This window comes from Cibotium barometz, chromosome 47 (genome assembly GCF_041138505.1).
Source record: "Cibotium barometz isolate CiBa-2024 chromosome 47, ASM4113850v1, whole genome shotgun sequence".
NCBI lineage: Eukaryota > Viridiplantae > Streptophyta > Polypodiopsida > Cyatheales > Cibotiaceae > Cibotium > Cibotium barometz.
Window position 1 is genome coordinate 18,526,813 of NC_141092.1, and position 23,606 is coordinate 18,550,418.

General features: G+C 40.7%; 2 protein-coding genes and 1 non-coding gene across 3 annotated transcripts in view; 1 reads left to right on the forward strand and 2 right to left on the reverse strand.

Moving 5' to 3' along the window:
* Positions 1–23,606, forward strand: part of LOC147611459 (uncharacterized) — a 119,665-nt gene that overhangs the window by 29,321 nt on the left and 66,738 nt on the right. The gene's annotated exons all lie outside the window — the stretch shown is intronic.
* Positions 18,227–23,606, reverse strand: part of LOC147611460 (uncharacterized) — a 114,835-nt gene continuing 109,455 nt past the window's right edge. The window contains exon 3 of the transcript XR_015263758.1: positions 18,227–18,316. The gene's annotated coding sequence lies outside the window, so the exon portion shown is untranslated. The remainder of the gene's footprint in view (positions 18,317–23,606) is intronic.
* On the reverse strand, positions 19,983–20,180 carry LOC147611461 (U2 spliceosomal RNA). The gene has a single exon (XR_015263844.1). It is a non-coding gene; the product is annotated as a U2 spliceosomal RNA (small nuclear RNA).

Here is a 23,606-nt window from a genome sequence, read left to right on the forward strand (position 1 = left end):
GTGTCTAAGGATTCCCCTGAAATAGAAATTCAAAAAGAACTTTCCAATGTGCATTTAGAATTAATTGAAAATGTGAGGACCTTAGCCTAAGGGTCTACATTTTCTGAAATTTTTGGATTATGGTCCAATTAGGATTCCTATGGGCCAATAGGATTAATCCAAGTGTTGGGATGAGATAAATCCAAAGAATAAAAGAAAATACCCAAAAATGAGTAAATGCTCACATAAGATGAAGAGTTGACTGAGTACAAGGTTTATTAGTTAAAAATTAAGATATATTACTAAAAAAATGAGATATTTTAGAATAATGATGCATTTTTGACACCTTGGTAAGGAGAGGGGGACTTTTGAGGTACGCGCCTATTTTACACATGTGGAAGGGTTTTTAACTCAAAAAAATTGTGATATTTTCATCTCTCCTCTCTCCTGGATCAAACCAAATCAAAAAGGGAGCCAAACTGGTCCAAATCTTGTCCAAATTGAGTCAAACTGAACCTAAAAAATTCTAGAACCCAGTTAGACTTGGTTAGTGGCCTCCCTCACCTATAAATAGATCCTTAGTCTTTTGTTAAAAAATATGTGAACTATACCATGCCAGATTACATTAAAATAATGATATTTTCTATTATCCCTTAAAAATCCTCTACTTTTGGAGAGATTGGAGCTTCTCTCTCTCTTCAACAATCCTTGAAGCTTTCTTCTCAACAAACTAAACCAATTGATTGGTTGGGGGCTTCCTTCTAAGATAAAGAAGCAAGCCAAATCAAGAGGTGAGAAGTAATTTCATGTTTTCATTTAATATTCTCAAAAGATTTCACTTCTCAACCCCTCTCAAGCTTGAGAAGTTTCAAATTAATTGTTTTAAGAAGGGAGGGATAGAGCAAAAAATATCCTTTCTAGAAGGAAACCCATACTCTTCCAAAAAATCTCATTATCTTCTCCCTCACTCTAGGGAGAGGCTAATCTAATCAAGGTAACCATGATTCTAGTTCTTAAGCATGTGTAGTTAATATTTTATTTAATTAATTCTTTAAACAAGATAGATAGTTTCTTAATCTACTTATTTACGCATGTTTAAAAACAACCAAATTGAAAGAAAGACCTAGAAAATGCAGATACTCTAGAAAGTGACCTCAATGAGAGGATTTAATTCTAGTGCATATCGATCATGTAATAGACTTAAGCTAAATTTGACAAAGTTTTAAAAAAGAACCCTAAAATAAATTAAATCTCTGATCACCCTTATAAAGGAAGTCGTAAAAGTACACAAGTTTAATAAGATTGCCATATGAGGTAGTCCCACAAAGGATCCTCAGTGTGGTAAGGGAGTTATCGCGCATAAGTGGATCCTTATGGGGACCGTGAACTGTGGATGAGCCCTTTTTGATAGAGAGTAAAAAGGTTATGTTTCCCATGAGTGCCGCCATGGGAACCATCTACCCCACTGGTAGAATGTATAGGGTCATGCCGCCACCAGCAATTGCACCCCTCGATCTGACTTATAGGACCATCTATCGAGGATGTAACCCCTTGGTAGGTTGAACAAGAAAAAAAAGCAAACAAAGGACCTAAAGGAATTGGTCTTGAATCTTATTTAAGATCTAAAGAAATTGGTTCTAAAGTTTAATTAAGACATAAAGTACTCAAGATACCTTATGAGGTAAAAGATATAAAAAATAACATGGGTTATGAGAGAAAACTAATGGGATTCCCAATGTTAAGGGATTTAAAAAAGTAAGCAACATTTTACTTTAGGAATGGAGTGCCTATCTTCAATGCTTGTATGGAACTGCGGTGCCAGCTAGGGGGCATGGGAACTCGACTCCCTTGTACCTGAGCACAACCTTCCCTAACTATTAAATGGATCCACAACTAAGTGGTTGGGTGTAGGCTAGACCCAAGCAATTGGATGGGGCTAGGCTTGGTCAATGGATCCAAAAAGTAAAAAAATAATAGATAGAAACATAACTTCCTTAGTTGAATCTACATCGTATTAGCAAAGGGATCGTATGAATCGTACTCTGAGATAAATGTCTTTTCAAATGAAAAACTTGGGGAAAATATAGTAATTTAGAAACGTTCAGGGGAGAGAAATTTTCCTCATAATCGAGGGAACAAGACATCGCCATTGAGCCTTGAGGAGCCTCCAATGGACTTGTTTGTGAGAATTATTATGGGAATAATCTTGTCGAATTATACACATTTCCCTCATAAGGATTTTCCCAAACAAATTTTTTGGGGGTACAGGGTTATTCAAGCATTGGGATAATGTGATATAAGGTCCCGATGGGTGAGACTCTCTACCCTCGGTTTAAATTCCATTGCCATTTCATTATTTAGATGTAGAGGGTAGGGGTCTCACATCAATTTAAATTCTACTGCCATGCTATCATTTAGATGTAGAGGGTAGGGGTCTCACATTTTGTATCAAAACCAAGGATTTAAGATCATAAAGAAACTATATATATCTTATGCTAAGAATTGTCATCAAGCTAGATAGATATAAACATAGATTTATGAATAAAGTTTCTCCTTTTTTTCTTTTAGAAGGCCTAAAGCCCACATCTCGGGATTATCTATAGAAAATGAAATGATATCGTTTGAGTTTAATCACCTTTCATCTAAGGGTGTGCATGAACACAATGAGCTAGCCAAACATTTTGTGGAACTGTTCTCCTCAAGTGAGTGAAGTAATTTTGAAGATCTATTTTCCTTGGAACCAAATAAGCGTAGACTTCCTATGTGCACAGGGAGACAATGCCGTGGACCCAACCCAAAATTAAAGAGAAATATTTCTCTCGTCATGATATTGGAGAAACTTAGAGTTATACAAGAAGCAGTCATTCTTGGATCACTCTCTGACCGATATGGTATTAGACGGTATCATGCTTTATCCTTTATCTATAACTTTGAATAGTAGACACATGATTTTTTCCTCCTAAAATATCTCCTAAGGATGCAAACGGCTAGTATGATAAATGGTGGAGCTCAGGTATATCATCCCCATCTACTATTATTCATGGACTCAGAGCTTGTATCAAATATGAATCTTTTCATGAGACCTTCAAACTTTGAGGCCGATGATAATTTTGAAAAGTTTTTGCTCCTTAAATTAGGTTTTTGTGGGAGAAGGTCGTACTACCACTATACCGCCCTTATAACACACCCTTTAATCAATATAAGTGGTGTAGATAGGTCATGTTTAGGGAATCTCATGGAAATCTATAAACTTTTGGGGGCTCAACCAAACTTTGGTAAGTACCAGGTATCCTCACCCCTAATCACAAAAAGTAGCTCCTCCCATTTGGCTCCCTTGGTGTTTGTATTGCCATCTCAACGGTCCTTCGTTGCCTTTACTATGTTGATGCCTCCCCCATGCGCCATAAATCTTACAGGCAGAAGGTCTTGATGCACCTCAATCCAAAGTTGGTCGAGCCTCTTTCCCCACCATTAGGGGAAAACATGTTTAGGAGACCAACATGTTTCTCCCTAAGACAAAGCAACACCCACTAGGCTCTACCTACCTAGGATGATAATAATCACATCCATCACCTTGGTAAGAAGGTGGCTGCTATGGAATTGCACACTGCACCTGCCATGTGTGTAATAAAATGATAAACACACAAAATTTAAAAAAAATATGGTACCAACATTCCATCTATACACTCAAATATAAGTGGTGCCACTATTTAATTGGTTTAGAGTTCTTGATCTACATGCAATCATTTCGATACTTGCTCACTCAATCTCAGTAGGACTTATCTCCTCTCCAGCTTTGTTGATGACACTTTCCTTTTTAGTTCATCTTTAATATTGATAATGTGTAAGGTAATAAGGAGAATTTTGTTATCGACGTGCTTAGTCAAAGGCCACATTATTGAAGAGAAACTTTCTCATTTCATCTTTCATATTGATTATGTGTAAGGCAAGTGTCAAGAATCTTCTTGCTTTCTAGCAATTAGCCATAGTGCTAGTGGTTACCTTCTTGCTCTCTAGCAAGAAGGTAACCATAATCCTAGTGGTTAAACCACTTGCCTTGGATCATGGAAGTCTCTAATGAAGAAGCTAGAGAGGCCAAAAGGCGAGTCAATCCCTCTTATTTGAGCCCTTTCTCTATTCAACTAAGTAATCCTTCCAAAAGACAATGATTAAGGTAGAAAGCTTGAACCACCTTCTTCTCCAATCATGCTCAATCACTCTCTCACTCAAGCAAGCAAGCATGCACACTCAACACATTCCGTCCACACACACAAGCATGAATCCTACAATCAAGCAAGCAAGAGCTCAAGAGAAGAAGAAATCTTTGCACTTGAGAAATGATTGAATTCTCCCATCCACATTATCAAAAGTTGTATATATACAAATGGGCTTGCACGACCACCCATATTAAATAGGTTCCCAATTCATATCTCTACCCACAAGGCTTGTGGATGTGGATAGCTTTTAATACATCGTTGGCCCATGACCATACATAATGGGAATACATCCTAGGCCAGACAAGGATTTTGGATATAAGAAAAAGAGTTAACAACTCCCTTGCCTAGACCTACTTTTGTGCTTGGAAGCTGTAAATATGATGGGCATGCTGATGAGAGGATCTTGACTTCATCTTCGCCCCCGCGACAACCTCATCATCTGAAAAATGTGGACATTCTCTCTCCAGCACCTTCACCACTACCTCTAGCCCAGCCCACCACTACCCCTCCTATAAGCTCCACCACCACACGCTCAGCCCATCCCACTTTCTCCCCTGTAGCCCAACTTAGCTCCTCCCTCTCTCTCTCTCTCTCTCTCTCTCTTCTCTCTCTGTCCCCCTCCCACCCTCTTCCCCCTCTTATTATTTTTCCCTTATCCACCCTCCCTCTCACTCTCTCTCCTTCCCTTTATCTCTCTCCCAACCTCTTCCTCCCTCTCCTTCTCCCACCCTCTCTCTCTCTCTCTCTCTGTCTCTCTCTCTCTCTCTCTATGCATAATCTCTCCTCTCCTCTCCTCTCCTCTTCCTTCCGTCTCTCCCTCTCGCCCTATGCATAATCTCTCCTTCTCTCTCTCTCTCTCTCTCTCTCTCTCTCTCTCTCTCTCTCTCTCCTTCCCTATGCATAATCTCTCCTCTTCTCTTCCCTCTATCTCTCCCTCTCTCACCATCTTTACTTAATACTTAGAATTTTGGGTGATGAAATCTCCTCTTAGAATTTTGGGTATGACATCTCCTCTAAGAATTTTGGGTGTAGAATTTTCACTCTCACTTAGAGAAAGGTGTCCTCTCTTGTTAGTGGCTCACCCTAACCCCCTGGAAACAAATCTAACAAGAGATTACCTCGTGAGCTGCAATTGTCTCATGAGGATCTTTCTAATGCCCGAGCTCATAACCCTTGAGGTCTCCAAGCTCTATAACTCCTTGAGAAGCGATTCCACTACGTCTCTGCCGAGCATTGTCACACCGCTGCATTGCACTACGTGTACTTGTCCCTCCTCTCACCTCACATCACTCACACACACTCACTAGCATGCATTAGAGAGAGATTAGCAAGAGCAAGACTCTATTGCACAATGGGAGAGTATCCTTGTATTATGAGAGATATTCACTTATATACATGGCCATAAGTGTTTTCACTCACTTAAACTGTGGCTGACTGGGCACATTAGGCTCATAAGAGGCCTAATGCTATTACAATGACCACTCTCATAATATATCCATGAAGTACATCACTTGGGAATTCATCCTAACTTGCTACCACACGCTCCTGAAGCGGGAATTGCCTTAAGTATTCCATCGGACCATTATAGGCGCCCATCTCCAAGTTGTAGATTTGGTCGCCATTGCTTCATATCTTGAATGTATGACCTTTTGGTGTATCTACCTTGACTCCTTTGATATAAGAAAATGGTAGCATCTCTTGTTAACCCTAGAAATGGGTTAACATTTTCCCCCTTGCTAATGGCAATCGCGTCCTCGTGATCGTATTGAAGGCTGTTGTGAATTGGCATTCTTTGTTGATGGTTTAGATGTTGAGTGATGTTCAATGGTCGTTGTTCCTCCAGAAGGAATAAGAAAGGGGAGTTAATAAATGAAAAGAATAGTAGTTTATTGGGAATTCCTATGGGTTGGGAGGGTGGGGTTTTTGGCCACCAATGATTGCATTTTTATATTTTAGTTAAGCATGTTTTTTTTTGGCTCACTTTGTTTTTGGTAATCATAAGAAAGGTGCAAGGTTACATGTGATTTGTGTTAGTGGGGAAGCTAAGAGATGTTAATGATGGGGAGAAGAGAAGAAAGGATATGGAGGAACGTAGACAAAATCATCAAAATGAGATTGTGTTTCTCAGTTCCTCATTTGATTCATTGAAACAACATTCATCATTTGAAGAAATTGGCCTTTGATGATGCCCGTTTGTGTGGTAGGATTCTTGTCAAATGTTGTTGAGTAGGGCCTATTCCTACATGCTTATTCCCATGTGCTTTTTATTTTTTATGTATAATTAAGTGCTCTTACAAAGCAAATATACATGAAATACAAGAATTGAGTCATATAGACTCTTAATGAACTGCTCTGTGTTGAAGTAGCCAATTGTTGGTGGCTAGGATTGAAAGAATTACGTTGACTTGCAAGGCTAATATAGATATCTTCACTAAGGATTGGAGATCATTGATTTATGAACGTAGTAGCGTCATTTGGAGAGGTTTGTAATTTGAAGAAAAATTCCAGGTGATGGATTGTACCATTGACCAGGCTTTCACCCACCATGGCCCCCTATCCAGAGATATACATGGAAATTTGTCAATGGTGAGGCTTTGGTGAAAATGTCCTCCAGTGCATGAGTGTGGATATGTACTCATGGAGTAGCTTCGACATTGATTTAGCCAAAATTATAGTAAGCTATGAACTTAACAAAAATATAATGGCTATTGAAGATCGTTGGGAGTTACTTAAGCCGTGAAGTGTTAAGTTGTGAAAGGGTTAGCGTGCAAAAGGGCTTAAGTTGTGAAAGGCTTAACACGTGAAGGAGCTTAAGCCGTGAAAGGCTTAATATGTGAGATGCTTAAGCCGTGAAAAGGCTTAACCCATGAGATTGTAGGGTTTTAGTTGTGTGAGATTGCGAAGTTTTACCTGTGAGATTGCAGGGTTTTACCTTGATGGTTTTTTATGTTAAACGATTCTATATGACTTGCAAGCAACAGGTTTTTGTGCACTTGCTTCACATCCTGCTTCACATCCAGAGGGGTGAAAAGAGCATTATGAGTTTATCTTTGATGCACTAAAAAGTCTTCGTTTACAGACTTAGGTATTGTTTCTTGAATTTGTGGCTCAATTATTATTGAGGCAACAGGTAAGGCTTCTGGGTGGTTGCCAATGGGGTTGACTAAATACACCAACTCGTGTTGTATGCACGAGAGGGGTTGAGTGACTTGCTTGATATTGATTGGGTTTCCATTCTTGTCGAACTTTAGGTAAAGCTGTTGAGTGACTTGCTTGATATTGATTGGGTTTCCATTCTTGTCGAACTTTAGGTAAAGCTGTCGGGGATCAGGCTATCTTCACTTTGTTGGATTTTGGCAACCATATGATGGGATTACCATCATAGTATCCTTGTTGTTGAAGCACGTGCATAGGCACCCATCTTTGGATGAGCATTATAAATTGGTGGCTAATGCTTTTGGTGTTGAGGCTTATTTCTTTATGCAGGCTTAGGGGACCTTTTGGTTTGCTTGGAAACCCAAGCTATGTTATTTTCTTTGTAGTACCCTTTGTGCTTTCTTGCAGTAATCTTTTCGGTACCCACACTTGTTGATATGTTGGAGTTCTTTGAAAAACTCGTATTTTTATTTTTCCTTGGCCTCTGAGTACTGTGTTGAGGAAGAAGCTTTGTTTGTCAAGGCACCCAAATTTGATTGGCACCTTCATAGTAGCCTTGAGATACAAGTAGCTGCTTCTCCACCCACATTTTGATACCATTAAGATACCTGGATTTTGGTTGTCTTGGTGGATTTTTCTTTTTAGTGAAAGGATAAGGTTTTGGGCCCTCCTTCAAATTGATTGGTGCTGAGGCTCCAAGTTTAAGACTTATGGACGTTGTTGAAGATGAGGTTTGAGTGGTGGCTACTGATGTGGAGGCTTTTCAGCATATTGCCATCTCCTTTGGTGAGGTTTGTCGAGATAAAGAGGCATTGGCTCCAGGGCTTTTCCTTTGAGTTCCTTGTTAGAGATAGATGGTTGTGCGTATGGGGAACCTTTTCAAGAATAGCTACTAATTGTAAGATTTTGGCATTTAACTCCATTGGTGAGGATGGAGTTGAAGGAGTAGATGCTTTATCGGAGTCGGTCATTGAGGCAAATGGTAGGTCACTGTGTAGAGGGGCTTCCATGGAAGAGGCTTGTAACTTTTTGCGTTCAGCATCATAGAAATCCATCGATTGGATCCTCTTCTTGGCAATATGGTATTGTCAACTTTGTATCATTGACCATCACGAGATGACCCTATTGCTAGCAAAGCACAGTGGTGCTTGGGCAGCAATGGTCCTTTTATGCCCCAAGATCAAATTTGCTTCCAACAAATACTCAACCACAAAAACTTGCGAGTAAGGGGGTTAGTATCATTATACATTGTATGTTCAAAGTACCCCAGACATGGCATGTTCAAGTCTTGTGTAAATGCAATTCTTTTAGGATAAGCCATGAGTGTTGGTTGACCTAACAAATCCCATAACTCGAGGGTCATGAGATTTTGCTCTCGTGTTGGATAAAGCTGTGCTTGAATTGTGGTGATTTTATTGGAAAGTTCCAATCCAACCTTGATTCTTGGGATATTCTTAGTAAGATATGTTGGAAGTTCTAGCTCCTTCAAGGTATCTTCCTCCTGTAAGAGAAATTGCACAATGCCTGCAGGAGTGTTCAAGGTGATTGTTTGCATGGATTCATCAAGTGAATATAATGAGTCATGTATCCAAGTTCCACCAAGGACGACATCATACTCAAGGGAATCTGGGGTAACATGGAATCTAAATTCCACTTCTCCACCGATTGTTTGAGTAGCATAGCTAAAGTATCCTGGAACTTCAATGTTTTGTCCATTGGCATTTCTTGCAAGACCATTTTCTTTAGAGATGAGTTTAGGTTGCCCCAATGACACCCAAGTGTCTATTATTTGTCAAGATCTTATGATTAGCTTGAGGGCTAATCAACGCGCACGCGTTTGCACCTAACATCATTGCCCGCAGGGAAATCTAACCATACCATGATAGAATCGTCAAGAGGAAGCATGGATGTTTCAGTTTTTGTTTCAGCCTTCAAATCCCATTTCAGTTTCATAATCCCATTCACTCCCATCCTCTTTTTGGCTCTCAGCTTTTTCAATAGTACCCAATGTGTTGTACAATGGTACACTCGGTCCTCTAACAATTCTAACTGAGATTTGTTTGGAAACTTGTGAATCCATATAGTCCAGTTCTATGTAGCTCTTGATGTCTTTGTATAACTCATGTTTAGCGGTTAAAGGTGCAAGTGTTGACACTATGCTAGCTTCATCATATGAGAGACGAGAACTCCTCCAAATGAGGATTTGAGAGACTACTTTAATTTCATAAGGGATTCATGGAATTCCTCATGTGCTTTTTCAACCGCATAATTTGTGCAATCTGCCTCTATTGACTCTTCTATAGAGAGTACGTCTTCCTCTTGAAAGGGAAAGTGATACTCAAGTTCTTGTATTTTGGTTGCTTCTTTAGGATTGGCATTATGAGGTTCAATCATAACCGGTGATCCTGTATGACACTCAACCATGTTAAGCATGCTCTCTTGAGCTTGCTTTTTACGTTCTGCATATGTCATGTGATCATGATTTTCACTTTGGGGTGGTTGAGCGGGTTCTAGTTTCTTGATTGGCCTGTGAAGTGCACCTAGTGCCGAATTAGAACTTGTTTCATCCTCACTTAGCAACTTACTAGAACTTGTTTCATCGTCTCACTTTCTTTGGATCGTTAGGTTTTCATTATGTTCACCCATGCGACGAGAATGAATTTTCTTTCGGGCTTTTGTATTCTGTCGCGTACATATGGGTGTTGTGGTTTGTGTGGTAGCCTTTGAGGTGGATGCTTCTGCATCATGTGTAGCCTTTTGCTCTTTTAGGGTTATGTCCTCCACGGGCCCTTTTTCCTTGTCCTTTATTTGAGCTTTGGTTTTTATAGTTTGTTGCCCCTTGTCCTTCTTAGGTTTAGAAGGGTTTGTCTTTTGTTTTGGTTCTTGCTTTAAAGCATGTTCTTCTACCCATTTCGAAGTGTTTATTTTTTCATTCTTTTTTACTTTCTCTAGTTCCTTGGCTTGTAAGCGTGTAAGCACATTCAAGGGTACCGTGGACAATTGCCAATTTTATACACTTAAGATGTTAAGAGTTGTATTTTGTGAGAAGTTGCATTGAAGCAACTCGCCCTGGGCAATCTTGGAACATGTGATTAATGCCACATTGTTCACACATGGGTTACAAAGTGTCAGTGACTATGGGCATGGAAGTATTCCAAACTATGCAGTCTGCCACTTGTGAGGTCCATGATAATAGAAACATTGAAGTGTTTGCTTAACTGCTTCTTGAGCGGTTCTACCCTTTGGATTGTTTTTGTTTGGTGCATGGGAGATGGATGTTTTGAGATAATTGTTGATGAATTGGGACATAGGGTTGTGTCATGACCAATGATGGTAGCATAAGCAAGTATAAGGCTATATTGGTAGCCAAAGGACATGTGTAGACACATGGGATTGATTATGAGGAGATGTTTGCCCCAATTGCAAAGATGGCAACTATGATTGCGGTGGCTACAACTAAAGGCTAGTTTTTACATAAGATGGATGTAAAAAATGTGTTCTTGCATGGTGACTTGCAAGAAGAAAGGATCAGGCACCTGGTGTTGAGGATACAGGTAACCCCAGAGTATGTATGTAAGCTTTGTAAGGCCTTGTATGGGCTAAAGCAAGCTCCACGAGCGGCATGACAAGATTGATGAGTATCTTGTCACTATTGGTTTTCATATGGCAGATGCAGATCACTCTTTGTATGTGCGCAAGAGTGATAAGGGTATTGTGATCATCACCATCTATGTAGATGATCTTATTGTTGGGGTGACAACTTGGAAGAGATTGAGCATGTGAAAAGTCTTCTCAAAAGGAAGTTTGACATGAAGGATTTGGGAGATTTGCACTACTTTTTGGGCAGTGAGGTCGTTCGCACACCTGATGGTATTTGGCTATCACAGAGACAATATGTATTGTACATGTTGACCAAGTATGGGATGGCTAGTTGTAAACCAATCTCAGTTCCATTAGATCAAAATGGCAAGCTCAGTGCGAATGTAAGTTATGTGTTGGAGTGACCCCACTATATGTATAGGAAGATTGTGGGGAGTTTGATCTATGTCACAATTAGTAGGCCAGATTTGAGTTACATTGATGGCTTATGTAGGTTTTGCATAAACCACATCTTGATAGTGTGCCATGCACACTTTGGTATTTGAGGACCACTATTTATCATGCATTGTTTTATGTAGCAGGTGTACCATTAGAGCTATATGGGTACACAGATGCAGATTGGGTTGGCAGTATTACAGATAGGAGATCTACCAGTGGGTTTATGTTTTTATTTGGGGAGTGCTATTGTGACATGGATAAGCAAGAAGCAACCCATAGTTGCCTTGTATGCACGTTACTTGTTGATTTGGGGTTGCATGCGGAGAGAAAGGTTGTCATATATTTTGACAATCTTAACAGTATACAGTTTACAATAGAAAACCTAATTTTCCATGCGTGGACGAAACACATTGAGGTACACTACCACTTCATCAGGGAGAGAGTCTTGGCAACAAGCAACATCGACTTTGCCTACATAAGCACACAAGATCAAGTCGCTGACATCTTCACGAAGGCCTTGGGAGCTAAGAAGCTCCGTAGATTTCAAGATATGCTCAGAGTTCACAAGCTAGAGTTGAGCTGCTTGAGGGGGGGAGTGTTGAGATGTCAAGCTCAACATGAGCTGACACTCTCACGAGGCACGTGCGTGACCGTTCTCGCGACATTTACATCACTGGCGAGTTTGGTAGCTAGCATCGACATATCTTCGCCAGAGATTCTACAGCTAGACTACACTGACTAGTCCACACCTGTCCACTCCACTTTAGTGTGTTCACATTATGGACCACTTGTATATACTCTAGTATGTGTGTTAGTCACTTTATCTCGTTTGTTGAAGAAGAAGAAGAACAATTTTCAACCTCTCTTCTAGGTTTTGTGTGAGTGTGTGTGTGCTTGCAAGAGCTCAAGCTTCCTTCTCCCCTGCATCTTTTTATCTATGAGGTCTTGAGGTCTCTTCTAAAAGTAGGGTTACAACAATCATTACCCCCCCTGGGTGCTCAACTGGCTACTCTCAGGTGGTTGGGTAGATACACACAACAAACAAGATGATAAGATGGGTGTCTACTCATATGGTGACCCCTCTTTAGGTCTCTTCTAAGAGTAGGGTTACAACAATCATTACCTCCCCTGGGTGCTCAACAATCATTACCCCCCCTGGGTCCTCAACTGGCTACTCTCAGGTGGTTGGGTAGATACACACAACAAACAAGATGATAAGATGGGTGTCTACTCATATGGTGACCCCTCTTTTACAACAGATGGCTAGGGTAGTGGTTGGTAGCTCGATGTTGCTTAGTGCTTCTGCTAGCTTGAGATCTCCTTGGTTTTGCTTGATGAAGATCCTTGTTCCTTTCTTTGTTCTTTATGTTAATGTTGTTACCTTCTTCACTTTTTTGACTGCTTCTTGGCTCTTGGTCTTTGCAATTTGGCTTGACTCTTGGCTCTTTGATAGTTTCTTTGGTGTGGATGTAGTTCTTCTTGTTGCCACTTGATGTTTGGTTTGTGATTTCCTTATGTGTCTTTGATGTATTTAGTGTGGATGCCATCCTGTGTGTTGTGGTCATCTCATGCACTTGTGCTTTAGACATGCTTAGGATTGTACTTTGTGCCTTCATGTTTTGCTTGATTGGCCCGAGGATATGTGACCCTTCCCCAATGAACTTTCCAATGTTTGATGCCATAAGAGGATCTTACCACCATGAGCTTGTGGTGGCAGGTCTCTATGGCAGTGTCTGTACTCTCTTACAAGATTAAGCATGCAAAGAATTATTTTCAAGTTTAAGTGCAATGATTAAGATGTAAGGAAAGAAGTGATTAAGCTTGATATGTTTGGTTAGCCAAAAACTAGTGAAATCATGCAAAGTGCAAGATTATGCAATGACGGAGGATATTAGTGGATTAGAATGCAAATGGATGTTCCCTAATCCAAAAGAAATCTAAAGCTTTCAATTTTGAGACCCAATTAACCTAATTTTTACTAATTAATTAATGATAGATATTAAGCATGCTTAATTGTGTGATGATTAGCAATGTAATGAGGTGGAGGGAAAATTTGAGCTCGGATAGCTTGAAGTTTAGAGGGCTTTTAGCATAGATTCCTTACCATGAATGTAATAAAGGTTCTTGAAGCAAGAAATCCAGCTAATATTACACGAAAAATGCAGAATGAGCTTGCTCAACTCGTCTTTTTATCTGCTTCTCTTCGTGTCGCTCTACCGCACCAATGCTAACAAGATTCGACCTGTCGAGTGCTTGGGTAATGGGTTGCAAGATCCTAAGAGGGCTTGTCCTAATTTGATGCGCACTCATTGAATGGCTCAAATAACCAATCTGTAAAAAAAGCAACGATTTTGCGCAGTGCCGACCTAGTTTTCTTCAATCCTCCAGGATGTGAGGTTACCTTGATGTGGGGGAGCTATGGCTTGAAGGGCTTGAGAAATGGATAAGGGAATGAGTAGAATGGAGCTTGGAAAATCTAGGCCACAAAAGGGAAAAAAGAATAAGATGATTATTAGTGAACTTGATGATAAAATTAGCACTAATTATGCAAAGATTAGCTAATGAGAAGTTATGGGGAGAGGGATGGCTGTGATCCCATGTTGAAATCCATGGATCAAGCTCTCTTTCTAGCAAAACATCTACCTAATCAAGCCTAATACTGCACTAATTAAACATGATTAATATGATTAATCTAAGGTGGATGTAATCTAAGTTTACTCATGATGCTGAGTGTGTGCAATAATCTCAAGCACAATCACATTATAAGATTAAGACTTGTACTCGTAAAGAGGCTTGAGATGTGTGCAAGTGATATGATTTCATTGCTTGAAATGACCCCATTTTATATGAGGAGGTACACCCTTGGGCTTGTACATCAATGTGGGATATATCCCTTTGCTCGTGTGGCTTCATGCTAGGCTTGGCACTTTCTTGGCTACTCAACTCATTCCCTACCAATTCCTTGTGCTCTTTGGTACCACATTTCTCAACAAGAAGGGTAAGTGATAGTAGAGATTTATGCAGGATGTGGAGATTGTACTATGGTAGTGCACAAGTTAGGTATGAACATTGTTTGTATTGATCTTGAAGAGGATGTTGTGGAGGATGTCTTGATGAAGGTGCCATTGTAGTGCAATGAACATATTTGTTTATGAATATTCAAGTGATTGGGTTTAACAATTGTTATGATTATGTCATGATCTTATTTTACATATGAAAACAGAGAGAGAGAGGACAAGAGCAATGCATGTTGGGGTTTTGCAATATCAATAAGATATCATTGATAGTTTCAACAATGTTTGTACTCAAAATGTCATACAAAGCAATAAAGAATTGACATGTTGTGTATTGTGTAGATGAATAAGGTAGTGTTAAGTTTGTAGACTCAAAGGATCTATACGAATAACATGAGTTAAGTGTACTGTGTTGAGAAATGAGAAGGATATAATATAATATAATATAATATATATATATATATATATATATATATATATTATAGAGAGAGAGAGAGAGCATGAGCAAAGAGAAAGATAGAAAGAGAGAGAGAGAGAGATCTTCTTGTTTCTTCAAATCTTTCAATTGGCCAACCGACCAGTGAGATCCTTAGCATTCATTCACAAACAAGAGAGAGAGAAGAGAAAGTAGAGAACACAGTATTGGCTAGCCGACTGCTGCATATGCTCAAGACATGCTGTCGGCATGTTGTATATGTTGGTCAACTGGAGCATACTTGCTCCAAATGCTTGTCGGCTGGCCCGACATGCTGTCCAAGGTTGTAAACAGCCCTTAGACAAGTTGCCTAACCCTAACTATAGCCTTGGGCTAGCCTTTGGCTAGCCCATAAGCAATCCAATCATGCTTGCTACTGCTTCTGATGCAAACCTAACCTATGGTTGACTGCTACATGCACTTATCTAATGGGGTTCTCCAAGTGAGTTAAGATGACTGACTGTAGACTGACCTCTATGGGGTCACCACGTACGATAAATATTCCTTAAAAATGTATTACTACTACACAAACGTTGCACTAATGATCTAGTGTGTCACTATGTACGCCATTGCGGGGTGCACGTGAAAGACTTACCTCCCTCTAGCACCTTTAGGAGTAGACCCACAATAACGCTTGAGTGGGTGCATAGATAGAGGCTGGGTGCATAGATAGAGGCTACCTGCTCCACTCTTCAGACCATAGAGACACACAAAATGGCAGTGACACTCTTGAGGCCATAGAGACACAAATAATACCATTACCATGCTCTACACTCTAAAATTAGGTTTGTTAAAGGCTTTGGAAGCACACGAGAGTTGTTGCAACGCCGAAGCTAGAAATATATTTCAATTCTCCTTCCTCAGTAAGCAAACTAGAGAGGGTTGTTTCTCACGGCAACGCCCAAGCTAGAAATATCTTTCAATTCTCCTTCCTCAGTAAGCTAACTAGAGAGGGTTGTTTCTCACGGTCTCTCTCACAAAAATTGCCCAAGCCGCGGATGAGTTTTAAATTTTCCTCTATCTTCTTCATCGATGCGTGCATCGTGTCGTTGATGGCATACTCCACCAATAGTAAAATTTCTTCTCATGCTCCCTACATTAACACCTCAATGTTGAGATTATGGTGTTTCTATCTACCTGTCACTTTGGGGAAGGAAGAAATATTGAACTGTAACTTACTTCATACCTAAACCATATAACAAGGCCCTCCAAAATCCTCCCAATGGACTATCTTTTTTCGGAACTCAATGTAACACCTCCATAATGAAAAGCCTAGCCACCTCTTGAACATTCGCATGTGATTTGCAAGGAATAAGGTGTGTATGATTACTCAACCGATCATGATGATTTGCATGGAATAAGGTGTGTATGATTACTCAACCGATCATGATGACCATAAGAATACAATCATTCTAGAGTCTCCAAGTTGGTAACCCAACTATAATGTCCATAAAAATACCCCCCATGGCAACTTTGGAACTGACGATGGATGAAGCTTGTCAGCTACTTTCACACGACAACTTCTCCAACATATGGCCCTCACCATGGTGTCCTGACACAAACATCATGCGGTTTCTCCTATAAAGCACCCGGCCAAAATTATGTGGCCTTTGACTCAGCAAAAACCACATTCTCCTTACCCACACACAATGAATCTCAAAGATGAAGTAACAAAGAAAGTGCCAACAACCAAAGTTGGCAAGGAGATAAATCAAGCTGGGACGACTGACTAAGAAAATATTTATGTGATTCATGATGCAACACACCGAACCAAACCACCCTGATTGTACTTGGAATACCGGATCTCAACACCACGGAGCTTCCAACTCTCATGGGCAACAGGGTGTCCATGCTGCTATCACACTGCCCCAATTCCTCCTCCACTAGCATTGCAGAGAATCGTGAAGGATTCTTCCAAATCCGGTAAAACACAAAGACGGGAGCAATTGACATAAGAAATTTGAGCTTCTTTAACAAAGCTTGCTCAATAGGGGTCATGCAAACCACCCGACCCTCCTCCGTTGCATCAAAAGGATTGGTTTCTCGGGCACAGTGCTCCACAAAACATCGATCGAGCACAGTAGGCCCATGAAATCCTTGAAGCTCATGCACATTTGCCAAGAGTGGCCACCAAAAAGAATGCACTCGATCATCCATCGAGATTTTGACCATGCTTCCAAGGGTGAAGCGACGTCTGTACATCCTTATCATCTTTATCTTTGGTTCTATTGGCTGGAACTATCCTGGAATGTCATTGTGGTAGACCACACCTACGTGAGCATTCAACAATGGGTTGCTTAGAATAGCATCCACCTCATCCAATTGTGCCACCTTGAACAAACAATCCCCAAAAGCCAGCAAGGCATCCTTAAACGTCTCAGCAACCCGAAATCAGTTTTGACTTCTTTCGCTTCCCTCTGATCATCACAGTGGCTAAGATCATGCCACTAGTGTTGTCCATCGTCGTAGCAGCTTCAGCTGCTCAACCACATGGTCCTGGATGATGTCCTGTAAGGCTCCTCCATCAAAGAGTAACCTCGAGTATTGGGAGAACCGGAGAGCCGTGTATGTGGGAAAGTTTGAAGCCTGCGAACCGGAGTGAAGAATGCCTCCACTTTGGTATATGTTTGGGCCAACAGAGAAAATTTGGAGAGATTTAGTGTGCAATCCTTTTCCCTCGCAAGAGTACTTACTTGCAACCTTACCATTTTTTCAAAGCTTCAATGACTAACATTGGCCATTTCTGTCCACAGCCATCCTCCTCTGAATGGCGTGTATGCGATCTCGTCTGGCTGTACTTGCCGGTACAGGCAGCAAAGCACCGTCGACAAGAAAAGCACAAAACATATAATGAAAACCTTAACATACGTTCTCCTTGTGAAGGTAGTCTATCGATCCCGTGAATGAAAGAAAATTGTTGCTGGTCTGTCACCACCAACCAGCATTCTGCACTTGGATGTGCACTATGAACAGGTGCAGAACCAAAGACCCAAAACCATGCAGTGTCGTGTCGTGCCCGTCTGCACCAAGCTTGGGATGCACTCGCATGGCCAAGTGTGCACCCAGTTTTGGGCAAAACCCAAAATGGCCCGCAATTTGCACTTTTGGAGTCCGCCCAGCCCATGCGTCGTCCTCTACTGGTCGGCCTGCTTGACTGCCTCGTCCTGGCCCCGTATAAGGGTAGATCCAGCCCTACTCATGACACCTTTGATGCATTGCAGCCCTCAGCTCTAGCAGCCTCCAAGCAGCCCACCAGGAAGCAGGAAGGGTCATCTATCTGTGTGATCTTCTGTGGCAGCCCACAAGGAGAAAATGCAAGTTCCTTCAGTTCAATCAGTTCTCAGCAATAGACAAACAGTTCCAAAGACAAGTCAGTGAGCTGGATAACAGATACGGAGCAAGAGAAATCAGTTAAGAGTGATGAGTGAGAAAAATGCCTCCTCTACTACCATGGGTGCTGCAGCAAACTCTGCGAGGATAATATCATGTGTGGAATCGATGGTTTGCTGCATATCATACAGGAGAGCATCATGGCCCGAGGCCTCTGTAACCTCGGCCATTTGGTTGCTGTAAGATCAAGTGCCCAAAAGGGTGCTCCATACATCAATGCCAGAGTGACCAAGGTGTCAAATAGCCACATCTTGGCCCTTGGCTCCTGGAAGTGGGCCTAGAAGCATTGTCTCGCCATGAGATCAAGAGAAGCATACCCTCGCAACAGTCTAGCTTTTACAGCATGACTCATCTAGAAGATCAATCCTATAAAAGCGACTCCCAAGTACACATATGAGTGTGCAATCTCCACTGGCCTGCCCATGTAGGTGAAACTCAATCAGGATGTGAAAAGAGGGGATGTGTTGAGGACCATAACCTTGGTTTTCCCAAGGTTTACTGTGAGATTCCGCTGTGCACAAAAGTCATGTAATGTGTCAAGATGCCTCTAGAGAGCCTTTGGAGAATCTACAATAAGAAGAATGTCATCAGCATTAAGTAGTATAGAAAAAAGGATGCCTGTTAGTGATAAACCTCCTCCCCCTCTATCAATGAAGGCCGAAATCTCGTGAATGTAAAGGCCAAAAAGAGTGGGAGACAATGCGCATCCTTGCTTCACTCCAATGGTACTAAAGATCTCCTCTGATAATCCTCTTGGGCATCTCACCCGCCCTATGACCGACTCATATAATGGGCGGGCATTGCGAAACCCGAAAGTGTGAAAGCGGCTGCCGCAGAGAGCGAGTCACCTCTGTTGCCAAGCAACATTGGAGCTATTTGGGTACATAGATGTAGATTGGGCAGGTAGCATCTTAGACAAGAGATCTACCAGTGAATTTATACATTGTTTTATGCAGCAAGTGTACCATTGGAGCTATTTGGGTACATAGATGCAGATTGGGCAGGTAGCATCTTAGACAAGAGATCTACCAGTGAATTTATGTTTTCATTGGGGAGTGTTGATGTGACATGGAGCCGTAAGAAGTAGCCCACAGCTGCCTTGTCGAGTACCGAGGTAGAGTACAGAGGAGCTGCGGTGGCAGCATGTGAGGTAGCTTGGTTACACAAGCTACTTTGATGATTTGGGGTTGCATCATGTGGAGAGAAAGGTTGTCATATATAAAATCTTAACAGTATACAGTTGGCTATTGCTTGTGAAGGTAGGTAGAGTCTTATCAATCCTATGAAAACTGTCGCTACCTGCATCACCAAGAAGGCCAGATGCCTTAGTACCAGAAGAAGAGGAGTCTCAGAACTTAGTAGAGTACCAGGAGCTCCATAGAGACTATTATTGCTATTGCATAGACTCAAAAGCTGCTTCAACAACCAAAGGGTCAGTGGGGATTGATATTTTGAATTGAAGTGTACCCAATTGGGAAGTGGACCTTCCGCTGGCTGCCTGCTGCTGCATCATCTGCGACGACGGGGAGAAGCGCAGGGCTTTTGAAGGAGGCAGAGTATGTGGAGGCATTCCGTTCTTTGTCGTGTGCGAGAGAGCGATCATCATCATATCCTCCATCCGATCTCCCTCTCTTCTGCCAAAATCCCACGCTCTTTCTTTCGCGCGCGCAGGCAGAGGACCTTCCTTCCAGTTTGGAGTTTTTATATTATTATCTTGGGTGCGCCGAGCCTCTGAGGCAGTGCAAAACAGAGGCGACATGCGCAGCCCCCGGGCAGCAAGCTGCCGGAAGGGGGCTGCCCCCATGAAAGAAATTAGGTTAATATCATGTGGCCCGATGGGCTACGTATCAGATATTAAACTGATAAGAACAGATACTGCACTTCATCTCAGCCATGAGGCCGAGAATGGTACGAGCCTCCCGATGCTCACCCCACGCCTTTTATACCAGCCCACGCACGGCTTCCCTTTATGGGATCAATGGATAGATAGATAGATCACCCGCTGCCCGAGAGATTTCTACGCGCATGTGCGTCACGGCTTGATTCAAACTTTACTTATGCTCTTGGTCATCTCTAACAAGAGCATAAGTAAATTTTCGTTAAGAGGGAGACACAAAGCCATGAGACCCCACATGACCTCTACACGTGTATCCCCTCACTCGTTGCTTCTGATTTCTTGCTAGCCTTTTTTGGATAAGAAAAAGACCTCACCTGCTCAACGAATTAACGGGACGATAAACCACCAAACGAGATGTAACGTAGAACAATCACTTGCCTTTTGTGTAACTCGGGGAAGAAGAGTAGTCTTGAAACTTGTAGTGTGCTTAGCAAGTTTTGATCTTGAAGTTCTTTTCTATTTTCTTCTTCTTCTTTTTTTTTAAATATTTTTTTTGGGGGCTTTAATCAAGATTTTCTTTTATTACTAACCTGCTTAATAAATACTTGCTAAATTTTAAAAAGACCAATATTCTTTATTTTCTCTACAAAACCTTAAAAAGACCTTATTCTTTTATGCACACAAAAAAAAAGCCTTAATAGTCCTAAAAAGAACCACATTTTCGTAAGGTGAAAGAATCTAATAAACAACCTACACACAATACGAGGTTATTGCAAGAAGAGGCTTAAGATATTGCAGGCTCAAATAAGTATGTCCGGGGGTTATCACTTCTTCTTCTTCTTCCAATATTGAGACAGAGTGTTCCTCGGTCAACAAGCATCATGGGTCCCTCATCCTCTGAGCGTTTCCACAGACTCTAGCACGGCCATCTCCGATCATACGCCCTTGCAATGGAGCAAACTGATGGGGAGGAACTGGAACTGGAACCGACTCCGTTTCCTACTAGGAAATCGAGAGTTAATAACCTTCTACTTATTTTACAGATGATCTATTTGTTGAATACACTGAGAGGAAGCCATTGGGAGGTTGAAAAGGGAGAGCCATGTCGGATGGATCACAGAGGCAGTTTTCCAATGAAAAGGAGAGGTATGCGGATGGATCATGGAGGCACGGATGCATACTAGCAACGCCTCGCAAAGCGACGATAGTGTGCGCCATTTTGTCGTGCAACGAATGACGGAAAGGGGACTCCTCCAACCCTTCTCCACTTCAATTGAACTCTTTCTTGAAAACCATATCTTTCCTCATTCGAATCCTTGACAACTGCGCTGCTTGTTCCAAAAGGCTTTGTTCGACTTAGCGAAAGAGCATGAAGCCAAACTTACAAAGCTTAAAAGGGCAATCGATTGTAACCTCTTAGGCCAATGAAGACAGTTTCGAGGTCAAACTAGCCAAACTCTGGCTTCAATTCCAATCAGGCAAGGAGTTTGAGAAAAAATTAGGATTTATTGATAGTGGCGTGCACGTCACAGTCTAATGTCCTATGAGACTTGGACCTCATTAGGTAGGCCCAGTCACTCCCACCACTGCACAAGTGCATGGTTCAAGAAGGTAACTTTGTGTATGGGTACATGTAAGAGCTAACCTTCAGTATTGAAGATAACATGTTCGAGTCCACATTCTTCATGATCTCCATGAAGGAACTATAGCTAAAGAAATCCTTTTGGGAAGAAGCTGGAAAAGCAGTAACAATTTCCACATTCATTCAGATTTCCCACGAGGCTGCATTGGGGTAGTAGGGATCTCAAGTCATTCTCTCTCTAATAGAACACAAGCCTATGAACCTTACTGTGATGAAGATTCACTGGGTAGCACCTGCACCTTTCACCATAGTGACAGTTTTTTACCCTCCATCCTTAGAGTCCAATGAAAAAGAATACTCATCCTCAAAACGTTGCCAAATAGCATGGTAGAAAACCATAGGCTTTTGCTTACAAAAGGTGGGTACCTAAAGAAAGCCATACATTGTGGTTGGAAGGCTCTAAAAGCACTCCACACATGAAACACCCTTAAGATATGAACCTCAACAGCCACCAAGCTAGGTAAGAGTGGTCCAAGATCATCCTATCTTACATGTCCCTTTGCAAAACACACAAACCTAGGTGGGAGTAGTGCCATTTCCAGAACTAGTACAAGTGGAAAGAAAGACAAATAGAAAAGCTGGTAAGTTCATGAAGAATAGAGGGTTTAATTTATGGATGGAATTAGAGAATATTCCTTTTTCCATAAACTTAATGTAACTATTAGAAATTTCCTACGGAGGTCTTCCAAACCATGAACGACAAACCATCAAGATTTAAAAAAGGTTCAATAAATTCTAAAAAGACCAATATTCTTAATTTCTATGCAAAGCCTTAGAAGTCCTAAAAAGAGTAATAAATACTTCTTTAATTTCAAAAATACCAATATTCTTAATTTTTTACATAAAACCTCAAAGTCTTAAGGTAAATAAGGATCACATTTTAGAAAGGTGAAAGAATTTAATAAACAACATGCACATAATACAATTTCAAAAACCTTAGGGGATTATTGCAAGAAGAGGCTTACGATAATGATACAACAAATAAAACCTTAGAAAAATTATAAGAAATATGTATAAGATACACAAATCCTCTGGGTATTAGAATAAAAGCTTGTGTGTGCGGGTGCATATGTGTAATTATAAATGTAATAATAATTTGAGGCTATAAAGTAATTCAAAAACATCAATTTCTAAAAACCAATACAAAAAAAGGGTTGGTTTAAATAAATTATATGAGAGCAATATCTTTGAGGTAATCATCCAAGAAAATAATTTACTCAAGTAGTTTTGTTGCCTGCACCCAACATTGAAAAAGATCTCACCTGCTAAGTAAATTAATGAGACGATAAACCACCAAATGAGATATAACATAGAACAAGCACTTCTTTTGTGTAACTAGGAGAAGAGTAGTTTTGAAACATGCAGTGTGCTTAGCCAAGTATTGATCTTGAAGTTATCTCTAGTGGAATTAAAAATTTTGTTGCTTTAATCAAAATTTTAAAAAAAGGTTTAATAAAACTTATTAAATTTCAAAAAGACCAATATTCTTAATTTTCTGTGCAAAACCTTAAAAGTTCTAAAAAGACCAATAAATACTTCATAAATTCCAAAAATACCAATATTCTTAATTTTTTTACGCAAAACCTTGAAGTCCTAATAAGAAACACATTTTAGTAAGGTGAAAGAATTTAATAAACAACCAACACAAGTTAAGAGGTTATTGCAAGAAGAGGCTTAAGATACTGATACAAGAAATAAAACCTTACAAAAATTCTAAGAAATATGTATAAGATACACAAATCCTCTAGGTATAAGAATAAAAGCATCTGCATGCATGTGCATGCATGTGCACATGCATAATTATAAATTTAACAATAATTTGAGAATATATCTTATGTCGGCCTTCTATGTCCTCCTC